We start from the raw sequence: 17,432 nt of genomic DNA on the forward strand, positions 1-17,432 counted from the left end.
AGGCCTTTTAAAGCTTTTTATTTATTTATTTTTAAAGTAATGAGTGGAAGGTTATAAAAAACAGCAAATTGTGAAGATGGAAAATAATTTAACAGCACATACTATTAGCATTTAACAGTACATCATAGTATTAAAAAATAGTACGTAACAATACATAATATTATCGCTTAGCAAGAACTTCCATTACCAAGACTGACCCCGATTTCATTGACACTCACAATGGTGCCGCATGGTAGATAAAGAAACACATCAGAACACTGGGCTCCATGAATTGAAGTGTTTTGTTCATTTTTTAAATTTCTAGTAAGGGGTGGTGTCAGAATACAAACTCAAGTCTTCTGATGATTTGTCCCATGTCTTTTCAACTTGATCACAGGGTTTAGTACTAAATCAGACTTACAATGATATTTATTTGGCACATTTAATGGCATGAATATTGGTGACTGGGCTGGCTGGCCATCAGGCAGCCATGGTAAGTTACATCAAAGCAAAGAGTGAGTATACTTTAGGTACGATGTCAGCATTCATAAGAGTGGCTGCGGAGTGAGCCGGAAGGAGAACAAAAGAGGCTGTAGCTCCAGCAGTTCTTCCTGGCAGGCTTTAGGAGGTTCATTTTAGGGAAGGTGCAATTCTGCCTCAAGTCAGTTTTGGTGCCCCAGGCTTGGGAAGTGAGACAAGGCGGAGGCTGGGGGTGGTGAACCTCTTCCTTTTCACAGCACTTGCCCTGTGAGGGCCGTCCTTTAATTCTAGAAGACAGAAAGAAAATATATGCTTCAGAGAAGCTTATTTTAGGGCTTAGTATGTGACTAAGGTGACAATTGTACAACTGTGATGGTTCATTTTATGAGTCAACTTCACTGGGCCGTGGGGTACCTACATATTTGGTCAAACACTATTCTGGGTGTGTCTGTGTGGGTGTTTTGGAATTAACATTTGACTCATAAGACTGAGTAAAGCAGATTGCTCTTTCTAATGTGGGTGGGCCATATCCAATCAGTTGAAGGCACCAATAGAGCAAAAAGGCTAAGCCCTCCCTGAGTAAGAGAGAATTCTTCCTGCCTGACCCCCTTTTGAACTGAGACACCAGCTTTTGCCAGCCTTCAGACTCAAAGTGAAACATCAGCCCTTCCTGGGTCTCAAGCCTTCTAACCTTCAGACTGGAACTTTACCATTGGCTCTCCTGGGTCCCCAGGTGCTGACTGCAGATCTTGGGACTTCTGGGCCTCCACTATCATGTGAGCCAATTCCTTATAATAAATCTCTTTATCTATCTATCTATCTATCTATCTATCTATCTATCTATCTATCTATCTCTATATATCTATACCCTGTTGCTTCTGTTTCTTTGGAGAACCCTGACTAATATAATATACCTCCAATGAGGTAGGTGGTAAGTAGCAAATGATGAGGCAGAAGTGAGTTTACTATGGAAGTTTGGGGGAGGGGCCCTGGGGCCCTGGCAGAGAGGCGACTCAAGAAACAGGAGACAAAAACACAGAAGCAGCTACACTCTTCTTACAATGTATGAGTGCAACTTCTCAGGCTGCTGTGACCTATCAGGGCAGGAAGGCTGATGCGGAAGTGGTGAATGGAAGGAACTGGAGAGTGAAGGCAATTTGGGAGCATAAATGGGGAGGCCCAGGCTAGGGTCCGAGCAAGGGTTTTGAGCAGTCACAGGACAGGATGAAGTGTGGGGGGTGAGGAATATTAGAGAGATGTAAAGGGGCAGACCGGGTGAAAGAGAGCCATTCTGAGAGGATGAGAGAAGAGCACACACAGAGAACACCTCTAAGACTCTGACCTTTGCCTCATCCAGCCTTGCTTGCTCCCCTCCTAGAGAGGAAGGCAGCTGCCATTTTATTCTATCAAAACTTACCTTATTGTAACTCAATCCAGCAAACACTGGCTTATTCATTTGCTCAACAAATAGTTATTGAATGTTAACTGTATCAGTCACTGTTGTAAAGTACTGGAGATACAGCAATAAACTAAAGAGATAAAATTCCCTGCCCTCCTGGGGTTTTCATTCTTATGCTATGTCACGGCTCTGGGCGATACATTATAGACAAATACGCATCTCCCCTCCTGTCCCTCAGATCATGGTCCTGCTCTACTCAAAGCCAGAATTCTGAACAAACAAGACATCCCTGATCTGAAGGAGCTTCTAGTCCAATAGTGTGACACATGCACAATTAACGATAACTGCATAGTATGACACATGGAACAGGTTTGAGGGAATGAGACTCAGTCCCTCCGAATGTTATTTGACCTACTTTGAGATCATGCCCTTAAAATGTGACTATCGAGTGCCTCAGAGATTACAAACTGCATCTGACATCTACTATCTCACTTCATGCTCTGAACAATCCTTTAAGTTAGATAAAATAGGTATTATTATTTGAAAGTTTGAGAAAATGAAAGCTTAAATGTTAATGGTCCTGATTTTATGAGGAAGTCTGTATTTCCCTTTCCATCAGGCCAGACCCCTTGTCCTGCCTTTCCTAACCCTCCCGCTGGCAGGAGAAGTGAAGTATTGGGTGCAAAGCCCTGGGCAAGCCAGGGGCAGTGAGCTGGTTCTGAGGCGTTGCGGATCACGACTCACCAGGTGGGTGGGTGCAAAGGGTAGTATGATGTCGTGGGTGCTGGGGTGGTATTTTATGCTGCAATTGGCCATGCGTGCCCAATTTATGTATTGTGCAATGTGAGGGAGGAGTGTTATACGGTATTAAAAATTTCTAGGGAACATACACCGTCCACCTCCAGACAACCTTTACTGGGCAAAGATGTACAGACGGCTCTTTCCCCGTCAGGCAGATCCCACAGAGGGGAGGCTGAACAGTGGGAATGGAAGGCAGCCTGAGAGAAAGGGGCAGTCCTGTTTTGGAAAGCTTTCCTTGCCTTTCCCAAAATATGGGGACAGGAGGACCAGCTCTCCCAGGATGCTCCCAGGAAGGACACAAGGAATTGCTGTGGCCCAAAGTCAAGGAGACTGTAGAAGAAAGACTCCGATTTTCCTCTAGCAACATGTGTTTAGAAGGTTTGCCAGACCCTTTCATCCTTGCCATCTCCTGAGATCTGAGTGACACAGGTACTGATATCCCCACATTATTGGTGAGGAACTTGAAACTGAGAGCTTGAGTGATTTATGGAGATTACAAATGAGTTGCAAGTGGAGTGGACCTTTGAATTCAAGTACGTTTGGCATTTAAACCACAAGTTTCCTCTTCTATGCTATAATTTGTTTTCCCCATGAATAAAAAGTGAGGAAGAATTGGTGATTAAATTAAATATTATAACTAGTTATGTATGTGTATAAATTTAATTATTTAACAAGCCCACATAGGCTTTACTCATAGTACTGTTTTTATTTTTCTCCATTAATTGCGGCTTCTAGAGTATTAGACTCTCAACCTTACTGTTCATCTGGAAATTCTCAAAAACATGGATGCGTGTGTGTGTGTGTGTGTGTGTGTGTGTGTGTGTGTGTGTGTGTTTAGAGAGGGGTATCAGCTTTGATATTGAATCAGAACTTCTAGGAGAAAATTTCCAGGTTGTTCTGATGGGCAGTCAGCTTTAGAAGCTACAATTAGGTCCCGTACTTAGGCAGAGTCTAGCTCTGATGGTGTATGGCTCGACTAAGTCTCCCCAAATGGTGTCCAAACAGTGACCATGCTTGCATATACTCATAACTTAGCAAGCCCCATACATGGTTGACATACATGGAACAGTCTACTCGTAGTAGGTAGAATTCTAAGATAACCCCAGCAACCCATACCTGGTATATTCCTCTCCCCTTGAGTGCAGGCTGGACCTGTGAAGATGATGAGATAGTCACTCCCTTGACTGGTTACATGGTATGGTAAAGATTAATGGATTTTACAGTTGTGATTAAGATCCCCAGTCAGTTGATTCTAAGTTCATCAAGAGAAGGATTATCGTGGATGGACCTGACCTAATTATAGGAGTCATTTAAAATGGAGTCTAGAAATCAGGATCAGAAAAAGCAAGAGATGCTTTTCTATTAACTGTGAAAAAAGGAACTTCCATGTTGTGGAGCAGTCCACATGGTAGAGAAGGGTGGAGCCTCTAGGAGTTGAAGGCCTCAGTTCTAGAATCTCAAGGAACTGAATTCTTCCAGTTAACGTGGAAGAGGACTCTGAGCCCCGAATGAGATCTGCAGCTCCTGTTGACACCTTGATTCTAGCCTGGTGACACCCTGAGCAGAAGACCCACCTCACCAATGCTTGACCCCTGACCCTACGGAAACTGTGAGATAACAACTTTGTGTGGTTTTAAGCCTCTAAGTCTGTGGTAATTTCTTTTGCAGCAACAAAGAATACTAATACAAATATCAAAGTCCAAATAAAGATTTTGAAGTATGTGGGTTTTATCAATTTAAAAATTATAATGCATTTTAACATAATATTTCTCATAGACACATCATGGGTTAGAGGTGAGTGGAGATTTGATTGCAAGTATGTCTGACACTGAAGTTGGTTTGCTTGTTTTTTGTTTTTTTTATTTTTTTCACTACGTGGTTCTTTTTCACCTAGAATACATAAAAAGGAAAGCACTGATATAGTTCTAAGATTTTTACAAACCTGTACCCCTTAGAAATCACTACCCATTTCCCCCCTCTACAACTCCTGTGATCACAAATCTGTTTTCTATCTCTATGGATTTGCCTAATGTGGACACTTCATATTCATGGAATTATACAATACAAGGCCTTTTGTGTCTGGCTTCTTTCACTGAGCATAATGGTTTCAAGATTCATGTGTTACATAATAAGCAAAATGTGTCATATCCATGCAGTGGATATTATTCAGCCACAACAAAGAATGAAATATATTTTTGCTTTATAGATTTTGGTTTTCTATTGTTAGGTATATAATGTTTAAAATTATGTCATCTTGATGGATTGATGTTTTTGTTATTTTAAAGTGTGCTTCTTTGTCTGTAGGAACGACTTTTGTCTTAAAGTCTATTTTGTCTGATATTAGCATTGCCACACTAACTCTCTTCTGGTTGCTATTTGTATATAATATCTTTCTTCATATTTTTACTTTTAGCCTATTTCCATCTTTGAATCTAACGTCTGTCACTTGTAGACAGCATATAGTTGGATCATGCTTTATAAAATCTATTCTGATCCTTTTTTTTTTATTGGAGTGTTTAATCTATTTGCATTTAATGTAATTACCAATAAGGTAAGATTGATGTCTGCCATTTTTCTATTTGTTTTCTATATATCATGTCTTTCTTGTTCCCAGTTTTTCCATTAATGATGTCTGTGTTAAATATTTTCTGGTAAGGCATCTTAATCCCCTTGTTGTTTCTTTTACTATATCTTTAGTTATTTTCCTAATGGTTGCCATGAGGATTACAACTAACATCATAATTTATCACAATTTAGTTTGTAGGAATACCAACTTAATTTCAACAGTATACAAAATCTTTATACCTAGCTACATTTCTGGCCCTCTCCTTTGTCATATTATTGTCATACAAATGACATCTTTATATATTATTTCTCTAATAACAGCTATAATTATTTCCTTATGCAGTTTTCTTTTAAATCTTATAGAAGAAAAGAGTTACAAACAGAAAATAAATTTATACTGTTTTTTTATATTTATCTATGTAGTTACCCTTACCAGTGCTCTCCATTTTTTCATGTGGATTTGTTTTACTGTCTAGTGTCCTCTTTTTTTTGTCATAAAGGATTCTCTTTAGTATTTCTTGTAGGACATGTCAGCTAGTGACAAATTCTGCTTTGTTCATTTGGGAATGTTTTGGTTTTTCCTTTATTTCTGAAGGAATATCTTCCTGGATATAGAATTATTGCTTGGTAAGTCCCCCCTCCCCCAGCACTTTGAATATGTTATCTCACTTCCTTCTGGCCTCCATGGTATTTTATTTAAAAAATCAGATGTACATCTAAATGGTGATTCCTTATACATGATGCATCACTTCACTCTTACTGCTTTCAAGATTTTCTCAAGGTGTTTCAAAAATTTCATTGCAGTATATCTAGGTGTGGATCCCTTTGAGTTTTATCCTATTTGTGGGATTGAGCTTCTAGGATGCATGGGTTAATGTTTTTCATCATATTTGGGGAGTTTGGGCCATTATTTCTTCAAATATTTTTTTCTGCTCCTTTCTCTCTCCTACTAGACTCCCATTTTGCATATGTTGATACCCTTTTCAGTGTGCGACTAAGTATCTGAGACTGCTCATTTTCCTCCCTTCTTTTTTCTTTCTGTTCTTCAGACTGGATAATCTCAATCATCAAGTCCACTGATGCTTTCTTCTGCCAATTCAAATATGATATTGATCCCCTTTTAGTGAATTTTTTATTTCAATTATTGCACTTTTCAACTGCGGAATTTCTATTTGTGCTTTCAAAGTAGAAATATCTCTTTATTGATATTTTCTGTATGGTGAGACCATCATTCTCATACTTTTCTTTAGTTCTTTTGATGTGGTGTCCTTTAGTTTTTTGAATATATTTAAAATATCTGATTTAAAGTCTTTGTCTGCTAAGTCTAACATCTGGACTTCCTCAGGGACAGTTTCTCTTGATATTTTTTCTTTTGCGTGTTTCACAACTTTGTTGAAAAATAGACGTTTAAAAATAATACAACATCGCAACTCTGGAAATCAGACCCAGAATTCGTTGTTGTTTGTCTACTTAGTGACCCTCTTGAACTGATTTTTAAAATTTGTTTTATTTGTCATGTTTAGCCACTGGCAGCCTCTGTTCAGTTAGCTTAGTAGAAACTTAATGATTAGGAAGAGATTTTCTTAAATACCTGGAACCAGTAAGTCTCCCAGCCTTTGCTGAAGGGCTTTGCATGTATATTGGGATCCATCTTCAACACTCAGGTTAGAGGTCTACAACTCTACATTAGTCTTTGCATCTTACTTCCAGAGAGCCTCAGGATTAACCAGACATGTGAGTTTAGGGCCTTCTCAGCTCTTATCTAGAGATGTGAACAGCTCTATACATGCACACGAATTTCCAGATATCCAGAAAAATGTCAGCATTTTTAAAGCTGCAATGAACATTTCATTTCCAAGATTTTTAAGTTTTTTTGTTTACCTTCTGAAAATGTGTCCCAATTATTATCACTACCTCAGGTAACTGCAATGTTATACAATTGCTGTTGATTGTTTTTGACAAACACAAGGCTTTTCACCCTAAGTGAGCTCTGAGTCAGGTCCAACAAAGATAATCCTTCAAGTGGGGGTTTTCAGGAAACTGGCAGACTGGTAAAATAATGACAGTTCACTGGGACCCCTTCAGTGGCTGCTAGGCTGCTGGTTTTTACTCTAATTGTGGGGTTGTTGGTTTTCAAGTTTACATCAGCACTGAGGAGAGTGGGATGGGAATAGGACAAGTTATCATACCACAAAGCTTCTTTTTCTTATGGAGATTCAGCTGTTTTCTTTTTCTTTTCTCTTCTTTCTTTCTTTCTTTCTTTTTTTTTTTTAGGAAACACTCTTTATTCCAAGCCTTTGGTTAATTTCCAGAGTTTTGAAAAATTTGATTCTGACAATTTTTTGCTGGTATTGTTTTTGCTTTATGATGGAGCAGAGTTTTGGAGGCCTCACTCTATCTTTCCCATTGATATCATCTTCTCCAACTCATGTTTATCCTTCAACAGTTTTCTCAAGAGTCCATACTTCCTCTTTTTGGAAAGTGCACCTGTCTCATTTTAGGCTTATGGCAAGAACTAAATAGGGTAATACACCTGGAACACAAAAAGTTCAAAATAAGGGAAAATTGAAATTGAATATATACTGCCATAGTTCTTTTGTTTATATGCATATGAACAATATGTAGTATATATATGCAAATACATATGCATGTGTGTGTGTGTGCGTGTATAAAATCAGCCTAGTATTCTGGCAGAAGTGCTTGGCTTTGCTCAACATTTGTGCTCCTCTTACATGGTGTAGAGTTATCAACTGCAAATGATTTCCCAGCCATGGATTATATTTTTAGCTCCCCACCCCTTATATCAAGGAGGGATTATGTAATTGTTTTCACCAACGATTGTATGCAGTGTGTTGATGCTGAGTCAAGGGCATTAAGAAACAGTGTGCCTCTGGGTGTTATACGCAACTAATGAATCATCGAGCCTTGCATCGAAAACCGGGGATGTACTGTATGGTGACTAACATAATATAATAAAAAATCATTATTAATTAAAAAAAAAAAAAAAAGAGGTTGACCTCTCCCAGTGCACCCTGTCTGGCAGGTAGGAGGCACTCTGGACATCTGAGACAAATAAATGATTGTATTTATGCTAAAAAAAAAAAAAAAAAGAAACAGTGTGCCTCTCTTTGCCCTTCTCTGTTTGATGTCAAAGAGCATGGTGACCTTGGGGGCCATGTGTTAAAGACAGTGGAACTATAATGTGGAATGAGTCTGGGACCCTGGATTATTTTCCTGAAAAAGCTCCCATTCTGGGGTTTTTCAAGTGAGAAATAAACTGTTATATTTTATCAACTAATGCCTTTTGGGGTTCTTTTGTTATAGCAAATAGAATTTCCTTAATACAAGAGGCAGTCCTACAAAAACACTGGTCTTACAGGATAAGGCTGACAACTGGGTCAATATAATATCCTATATGTCGTAACAACATTCTTAGAAAAATTATTTCACCTAATCACATGTATTCGAGGATCACAGAGTGAGGGTCTCCACTGTATATATGGGCATACCTAGACATGTTTTTCTGGGTTTGTGAAATTAGCTGGTGAAGCTTTCTTTGGACAGAGGAAAGGACTGATAGCTGTTAGGCTGAAGTTGATGACTTGCCCCCCCCCCCAAGGAGTAGACCTTCCCAAGAATAAATGGCCAGCCTTTAACTTCCTAGATAATATGTTGGATGGAGGAAGAATGGGCTCCTTTTATTTAGGTCCAGAAAAGCTTCCCCAGGCCAAGGTCACACTCTTAAAAGAGATTATGTCGGGATGGAAATATTTGGCTAGAAGACTGATGTCAATTTTAACATCTGGAGTGTCATTCTAGGAGTCCGGAGTGACAGAAAGTTGAGGAAATGCCATAAAATGGAAGCAGAGGACACTGGCAGTGATCTGGGACACACGTGAGACATACTCCAGGGACCCCTTGAATCAGAAAACGGACAAGGGAATCTCGAGATGTTGCCAGTGAGGGTTGTGTAAAGGACAGGTCTTTTGTTGCTTTATTGTGACATACATTTTTGATTGAGCCATCAGGCTTTTGAAACCCGAGGAAATGTGGCCTACACACATATGCCATGATGCGCTGGGTTATACAGCTTATAATGGAGGTAGGAAAAGATACTGTGATTCGTGTCTGTCCTTTGCTCATTCTCTTTTATTGTCTGAAGTCTACTTTTTTTTCCTAATTGTATGACCACTGGGACTAGAAATCCACTATGGATAGAGTTCTGAGAAATCCAGGGGAATGTTGTAATAAGAAAGTGTTCCCTATTGATCTTCTCCCCTCCCAGTAAGCTCTGTATTTGGATTGCTTTGGGCGTGGGGGGGAATGGGGCGAGGGCAAACATCCAGTAACTTACATTTTCAGGAGCTTTGTGGTTTATACTCAGGAACTCAGTGAACTGATAATGATGGCAAGCAGAGGTTAAATCTCCATTTCATCATCAAACTGGGAAGAATAAAGGATTTGTATTCAGTCACACAATGTGGAATGAGGGCAGCTCTTAAAATGATTGCTTAAGGTGCTTTTTTCACACAGCGGCTGTTTGGCTGGATGTGACAAAGTCTGCTCAAAAAGAAACTTTTGACTAGATATATAATAAATGAGAAATGCCCTTGGGAAAAGGGAAACACCTGTTCCCCCCCCCCCCCACCCTTCAGTTCAATTCCTACCCAGTAATTACTTAGGAATACTTAGTGGCAGTCGTGGAGAGTACTTCACCCCCATCCCCTGGCCCCCACCCCAACACAAGTCCCTTTGGCATTTTCAAATTAAGAATTTGGGTGTTTTGGGTTTTGTTTTTGTTTTCTACTTTGGCAACCGGTTTGCTTTTATACTGCCTCCACGGGGCCATAGGAATACCAGTCCTCAAATGTACACAAACCCAAATCTGAAAAGCCCGATGTGGGAATGACCCATAGAAACAAGAGAATGCCTTTGCTTTTGACCATACATGGACCTTGGCACTGCAGCGCAGGGACTCTGCCCGGGCTGTTCCACAGCGTCTGCCCTGTGCCCTCGGCGGGCAGGCAGCTGTGCTCTGTTCAGCGTGGATGCTTCCGGAGAGTGACCGCTCAGAAACCTCAGATGCTTTCCCTTCCCAACAGAAGGGCCCCGCCTCAGGACTGTAGCCAGAGCCGACATGACTGGAAGGGAGACGTTTGCTGAACACCCTCTCCCCTTAAATCCATTCTCCTCCTCACCCTAGCTTTGCAAGAACCTTTTTTTTTTTATTGCTGCCTCCCACTAAAGTTGAAAAAATGCTTCTTTTCCACTTAATTTACTTTCCAATTCCTTACTCATACTTGGCTTCCATCTTTATTTTACTTCTGCGCGACTTGAAGGTAGTATTATTTAATAGTCACATATACACCTTCCCACACGGGGGCTACATCCTTGTTACATTACAAGCCCGCCGCTCCCCATTTTATTCCTCGAAATCCAGAGGCAAACCCCCCACAGAAGGTGCTAGATAATTAGCTTGGCTACCGTTTGCTGCAGAAAGCCTTTTGGGTTGGCTCCGGCCACAGCGCCCCGGCTCCCGGCCCTCGGGCTGGGCCTCCCGCTTCCGTGCAAGGGCCTTGGGGACGGCTGCAGCCAGACCCCGGCTCCCTCCCCACAAGCTCTTAATTGTTTATTAATGAAGCTTTGGCCAAACAAATCTACACATTGTCTAAACCCTCCGCCCCGGAGTGCATTCCAGCCCGCCCACGAACCTGGACTGTGGGGCTGCTCTCCGAGGAGTCTCATTCCTTCCCTGGCAGCGTTGGTTAGGATTCAAACTTTTTTTTCTTTTTCCTTTTTTTTAACTTTTATTGGCAGCACCGGCTCCGTATGAGATTGTTTCGGAGCGCCTAAAAATGGCAGCACAGGTGTTCCGGCTCAAAGCTGAGCTCGCATCCCCTTGCCCCGCATCCGTCCTGAGAACGGTGTCCCTTTCTGCTCCAGGCTGGGCTCGAGGCCTAGCAGACAGGAAAGCCCGGTGGTAACGCCTCCCCAGACGCCCCGTGAAGGAGCAAGGCAGCAGGGAGAAGCCAACAGTTGCTGCCTGGTATGCGAACATCCTTTAATGAGTGCCCAGAATTCATCTGTAAATGCACATTGTTAATTTAGGGCCTGCTATTCATTAATTAGGGGTTTAGTGGCAAGTGCCATGGAGCTATCTGCAATGTTTAAGGTTACGTCAAGCCCTAGTAAACGGCTTGCTGATAACAAGCTGCATCCATCTTCATTACTCGGCCACTCCTGTCTGACTTTGCGCAGCATCTTCGAGGGCTATGCCTCTTGGAACTGAAGAATTAAACTTTTATCCAAACCAGATTCTGCTCTTTCACCTCTTCTGATTCCTTGAGTACTTCTCATTTATTTTGCCTAAATGACATCTGATTACCTAACATGGAGTGGAGCAAGGTCTTAACCTAAAACAGCCTGCAGACCTCAGTTCTCAGCTGGAGAATTCCAGTGGGTTAACGCTAAGGAAATCCTTACATTTCCATTTCATCTGATACTGGGCTCCATGTAAAAGAAATAGTTTCTGATTTTTCTTCTCATAAAGTTGCAGTTCCAATAGAATTTTTTTAAAGCCAGAGAAATACAGGAAATTAATTTTAAACCTGGAGAATAAATGTCCCTATTGGTTCAAGTTTACTTTCGCAGTGTTTCTTTCCCTGAAAATATGTATCATTTGAGGCGATCGTGGTGCCAAATGAAATAATTCCAACCGTCTAAAGAGCCCCGCATGTCAAGCCTCAGCTGTACAAACGTGGTCATGTTGGAGGGACATGCTCGGTCACCAGACAGGTTCCAAAACCTGGCCTCCTCTCCCGTTTCTAGGCCCACGGTGGAAGCAGGCAGCTTGAGAGGACCATTAGGGAGATGCTGCTCTTGGAGGAAAACTATATGTGTACGAGTTTGTTCATCCTTCAGACGCTAGGTTCGGGAACTTGCATAAAAACTAACTTCCACTGACAGATGGTCTCTATAAGTAGTTGATTCTGAGAAGGGAGAGAGCTACCTGGCATGGCTGTTTAACACATTAGGGTGCTTGCAGGGAGAGCCTACTGCTCCCCTGAACCATGGTTCAATTTTAAGCATCACTGGCCGGGATGGGTTATTGTAACTATGTGGAGAAGGGCACTTGAGAGCCGATGCTCAGTGTGTGTGAGGGAGAGGGGAGGAGGAGGAGGAGAATGATGGCCCAAGGGAGGGTATCTGAAAACCTTTGCACCACTGAGCTGGTACACTTATCATGGGGTGACAGTCTATACCGCAGGCCTGCGGTGCGTTGCTGTTGGTGGTGCATGATGCCAACTGGCTTAGAAAATGCAGATCCCCCTCTCAGATAGAGCAGGAGGCAGGATGTCAGCTGACTGACATCCCGCACAATAGGGCTTCCCAGGCTCTGGATGCTGGAGTGTGGCTCCTAGCCGGATCTGCCAGGTGGGGGGTAGCTCTTCCCAGGGAAGGCCCTTCTATCCCCTCTTTCACCACGATCCTCCCCCCAACCCCCCCCCAACTCCGGGGGGGGGGCGCTAGCATTGGGCCGGAGGGCCCCCCCACCCCTTTCTCCACTGCCATCTTGTCTTTAATTTGGTAATTAAGTTCCACAACACAAAGATTTAAAAAAAAAATTGAGTTGTGTTTGTGAATCATCATCTTGTCCTGAATCTTACTAAACACAACATAGAAAATGTCCTAGAGACTATGGTGAGAAAAAAACCCAACAAAGCCAACAAAAGGCTTGGTTTATAACATTTAGGCATGAAGTTATCTACATTATACACAATTGAAAGAGACAATCTTAGGCTGAGGATTTCTTAAATTTACCATAATGATGCGCTGGACACTTGAAGTAAGAGCCCTTTGAAGCTGACGTGCTGCGGGAGCAAGCACGCTCTTTCTTCGGAAAAGAGAAAGCCAGTATATTGTGGTGGCAGAAGGAACAATGGAGCCAATGAAACAGAGGTCAGAGCTGAAGGTTTCTGCTAGAAGCAAGTTATATACAGGTATTTTAATTTTTTTATTCAGACCGAAAGTCTGCTCTGGGGCCTGGAGCACTGCATGCAGACCGCTGGTAAGAAAAGCACTCAATTGTTCAATTTTTATTATTCAATATTGTATTAAAAATTTTTTAGGCTCTCCGGGTCAAGGCAACTTTTAAAAGGTTAAAAGCTATTCAGAAGGGTTACCATATCCATAAAAGCAAATGAGATTAAGCCTAAAGACTGATGGAGGAAAAACAATAATGTAGATAAACTGCCACCGCCTCAAAAATGTTTTGACTTTTACCAGAGAAAGGGAATTCAGAGATTCTCGGATTGGTTGTCATATCAAAGAAAGGGTCGTTAAATTTGAGGCAATTATTTTTCTGCTTTTTATTGTTTGGTGCATTTTAGGCCCGGTTCCACCTTTGTTCGGTTACATTCTTTATAATGGTTTGGGAAATGTAATTGCTTCGCTCCGACTTCCATCTGTCAACTATTGACCTTGCTCGTTGGGCATCTGTAACATCAGACACTATCGTCATGGAAAGAATTATGATGTTTCAATCACATGTATTGCAAAGTTAACAAATCCATAACATGGTCTGGACCACATGGAAGAATTTAGAAAATGTGTTTCAGAGACCTCAGGGAAAAGCCACTAGGCTATCCCCGTTAATGGCGATCTCCATCCCTTGCCACTCATTGTGGAAGTTATCGTATTACAACAGAAGAGCAAGATTTGAACCTCGAGCTTGAAGGGAAGTACTTCAAATCAAAAATGTGGGGTTCAGCAAGGGAGACCAAAACCACTATATGCTCCCAATGCGAAGTTCTGCATTCATCCCATGATCGAGCTGGTGGCAAGTTTGCAATGTCTGCTTATCCCGAGTCTCCTTAGTTTCTTCTGAAGTACATGGGGATTGGCTTTGGTCTGGTTTTTGTTGCCAATCTCCGAAAACCACATCTGCCAGAGGGTGGGACTCACAGAGGTGCTAGATCAGTCGAAGAGGCGATTGCAGCAATCAGGGTTGGCTGGTATTTACTCGAAAGTCTAAGCATATAGGACAGCAAATTTCTTGACATTAAAGTGAGAAGTGAGTTGATACAAAAATTTAATTTCATCTGCTATGGAAACTGGGTCTGGCCTGACAAAATTAAAATGGATAGAAATAATATTCTGGACACTTAAATTTTATTTTCACTGTCCCGTGTCTGAACAAATAAGCATTCCAAGTAAGTAAGAGGAGCTAGAATTTCCATTTCACGAGAAATATTCCCTGACAAAGAGTTTTTGTGCTACATATCTTTCACTTTTATAAACTCTAAAAGGAGAACGGTTGTTGTGGACGTGAAAGTAATCGGGTTTCTTGAATCACAAAATGGCAAAGCAAAGCTGGCGCATCGGAGAAGAGCTACAGAAGCATGCATCAGTCCGGCCCTGCCTGTGGAAAACCTCTTCTATGAAAACAACAATTTACAGATGAATAAATTAAGGGGTGATTATTCATATTGTAAAAGAGTCTTTAAGGATTCCCCTAGGATTCTTTTAAAGGCTTAGCTCCACTAGTTCATGTAAGTGTTTGTGTGCAGATCGTTAACTATCTGACAGGCAGGCCGGAAATGCAGGTAGAGAACCAGTGGGGGAAGGGAGAGAATGTTCAGGAGGCAGAGGAATTCAGCGGACACCCTTGAGGCTTGTCAAGGCTCAAGATGAACGTTGATGAAAAAATAATGGAAGCCAAAATGAAAATATGATATTTATTTCCAAGTTATGCTTTATATACCAGGGCCTGTGCAGGCAGACTGCTTGGGTTCAAATGCCAGCTCCACCACCTATTTAGCTGTGTGACTTTGGATAAGTTACACAACCTCTCTGAATACCAACCCTCTAGGGCTGTGTAAGTATTACATGAGTTAATATATATAAAGCACTTAGCATTGTGGCATGCAGTAAATGCTATATACATGTTTCTAAGATGATTCTGGAATAAGATATTACAGAGTATCAGGTATTCTTCAAAGCAGGGATTATTAGTGTGATTTAACAAAAGCAAAATATTCCTTCCCTAGCCCCCAAAAGAAAGAAAACAAAATAAAACAAAGGAATATTGAGGAACGAATGATGCTGGCTTTTTGGGTTTCCCAAGGAAGTCAATCCGAAATTTAAACTTCTTTGAAATTATTTTCCTAATTTCAGTTTTCCTAGGGGTTTGGCAAAACTTCCAAGATTGAGTTGCATGTAGAGACAATCAGCAACCTAGGGTCTGTTGACTTTTCCATGTTAAAAGGCTTTGAGTTATCTATTATTGTATTTGTCATTTTAAGAACCGTAGTCAACAAGTTGAAGTGTAACTTTCTCATTTGTGGGAAAGAAAATGTTTGCTTGTTAGGACTTTGTTCGGTTTGCACAAAAATGAACTCCATGTATCCTACCCAGTGCATCTGTGCATATGGAGCTGTGGGCTTGGAATAGACATTCATTGATTCTTTCCAAAGGAACAACCAGCAACAAAGTGTCCTGATCTGCCCTTCTAGTCTCATCAAATGATTAACAGATTGCCAAAACGGAAGTATCAGAAGTGGTATGTGTGGGTGCAGACAGCATGGCCCTAGGAATCTCAGAGTCAGGTAGATGTGAACAAGGGTACAGGTTCATTGTCATTGAGGTGGCCCGTTGGGGGGTCTTGGCAGTTGATGATCGGCTTTACCATGTCAGTTTTGACATGGCACATGAGAAAGCCCAGACTACTTTAAGGGCCGGTCATGACACTATTATTAAATTATAAAGTTATTTAACCAAAATTCTTTTTGGTGTATCCCCAAAACTCTTCTGTTCAGGACAGGCCTCCCTGACTGACTAACCCTCTGACCGTATCAGAAGACCTACTGCTTTCTCACATTCTATTCTGTATCCCAGTTGGATACAGGCTGAATAAAAATATGCTTTCTGGTCCTCACACTTAGTTTATATGAGTGAATGCTGATGGAAATGGGTAAGTAAATAGTTTTTAAGTGCAGGAGATCAAATTACTTCCTTTACAACTTGAAGTTCTTGACAGCTCTGGAAATATTAGGCTTTTTCTTTTTTTACATGTTAAAGCGGGTTGATCTTTACCTAGCCTTACAGCAGATTGCCAGATTGTCAGCTTTCGATATATTATTTTTTTAAAACAAAAATGAAGTGAGTTGATTCATTTGGGGGAAAGATTTCTCAAGCTCCAAAAACTTAAAACCATGGAAATCTGTAAATGCTTTTTGAGTTCTGTAGAATAAGGGACAGAACTTTGCTTCTGTAGGAACTAGTTTAGTTGTTTTTATTTTTTTTAAATATGGAATGTTTCATGAATTTGCATGTTATCCTTGTGCAGGGACCATGCTAGTCTTCTCTTTGGCATTCTAATTTTAGCGCATGCGCTGCCAAAGAGAGCAGTAGTTGCTTTTAGTTAAACAATTGTCTCTTACTGGGCATTTCCTGTGTGTCCGATAACATATATGTACATATATATATATGTATATGTGTGTGTGTGTGTGTGTGTGTGTATGTAATGGTTAAAATATTCAAACTTGTATAGACAGGAAGTGGATGAAAAGCACTGCCCTTTACTGATCTCTAAAGATTTCCAAAGTTAATGACTTTAATTGCTTCACTTTTTAGCTCTTCTGGTATTTAACCATCATATTTCTAAAGGATACATTGTATTCTTGATTTTCTTAAGACTTCAGGTGGTATCTATGGCTTTCCAGATGAAAGATGCAAAATTTCCTACACTTATACTTTACTTTCTCCCTCTCCCCTATTCTCCTCTAAGTTCAGGGTTTTTGTTGTTTATTGTTTTCATTTTCCTATTGGTTATCTTTGATACTTGACATTATACTTAACCTATGTTTTTCAATCACAGCCTCAGACTGGCTCTATTTTCCCCATACTAGGTGAGACAAGGACATCAGTGTGCCTATACTTTCTTTTCTTCCTCCCTGCTGACTTGTGTCAGCTAAAATATTATATTTTACATTTTTTTAGTTTAAAGCAATTTATATGCAAACATTATTTTAATAATTTATGCTTATATATTGTACCATTACATTTCCTTCTGTATCCAGTGTCTTTCAAACATTGTCTATAGTTTGATTTAAAAATAAGAACATCTGAAATAATCAACATATAAACATTATGAATATTACTCTTTCTATAACCACGTAGTATGGTTAGACACATGGAGAAAGCAGTG

General features: G+C 40.7%; 1 long non-coding RNA gene and 1 other non-coding gene across 2 annotated transcripts; both read right to left on the reverse strand.

Moving 5' to 3' along the window:
* Positions 1–7,528: 7,528 nt before the first annotated feature.
* On the reverse strand, positions 7,529–11,127 carry LOC148109173 (uncharacterized). The gene is made up of 3 exons (XR_015726204.1): positions 10,936–11,127; positions 9,579–9,667; positions 7,529–7,757 (listed from the first exon to the last, which is right to left on the reverse strand). It is a non-coding gene; the product is annotated as an uncharacterized LOC148109173 (long non-coding RNA).
* Positions 11,128–16,526: 5,399 nt separating this feature from the next.
* LOC123795446 (U6 spliceosomal RNA) lies at positions 16,527–16,631 on the reverse strand. The gene has a single exon (XR_006780495.2). It is a non-coding gene; the product is annotated as a U6 spliceosomal RNA (small nuclear RNA).
* Between the last annotated feature and the right edge of the window lie 801 nt (positions 16,632–17,432).

Source organism: Ursus americanus, chromosome 12 (genome assembly GCF_024610735.1).
Source record: "Ursus americanus isolate L20-20 chromosome 12, mUrsAme1.1.p, whole genome shotgun sequence".
In the NCBI taxonomy this organism is placed as follows: Eukaryota; Metazoa; Chordata; class Mammalia; order Carnivora; family Ursidae; genus Ursus; species Ursus americanus.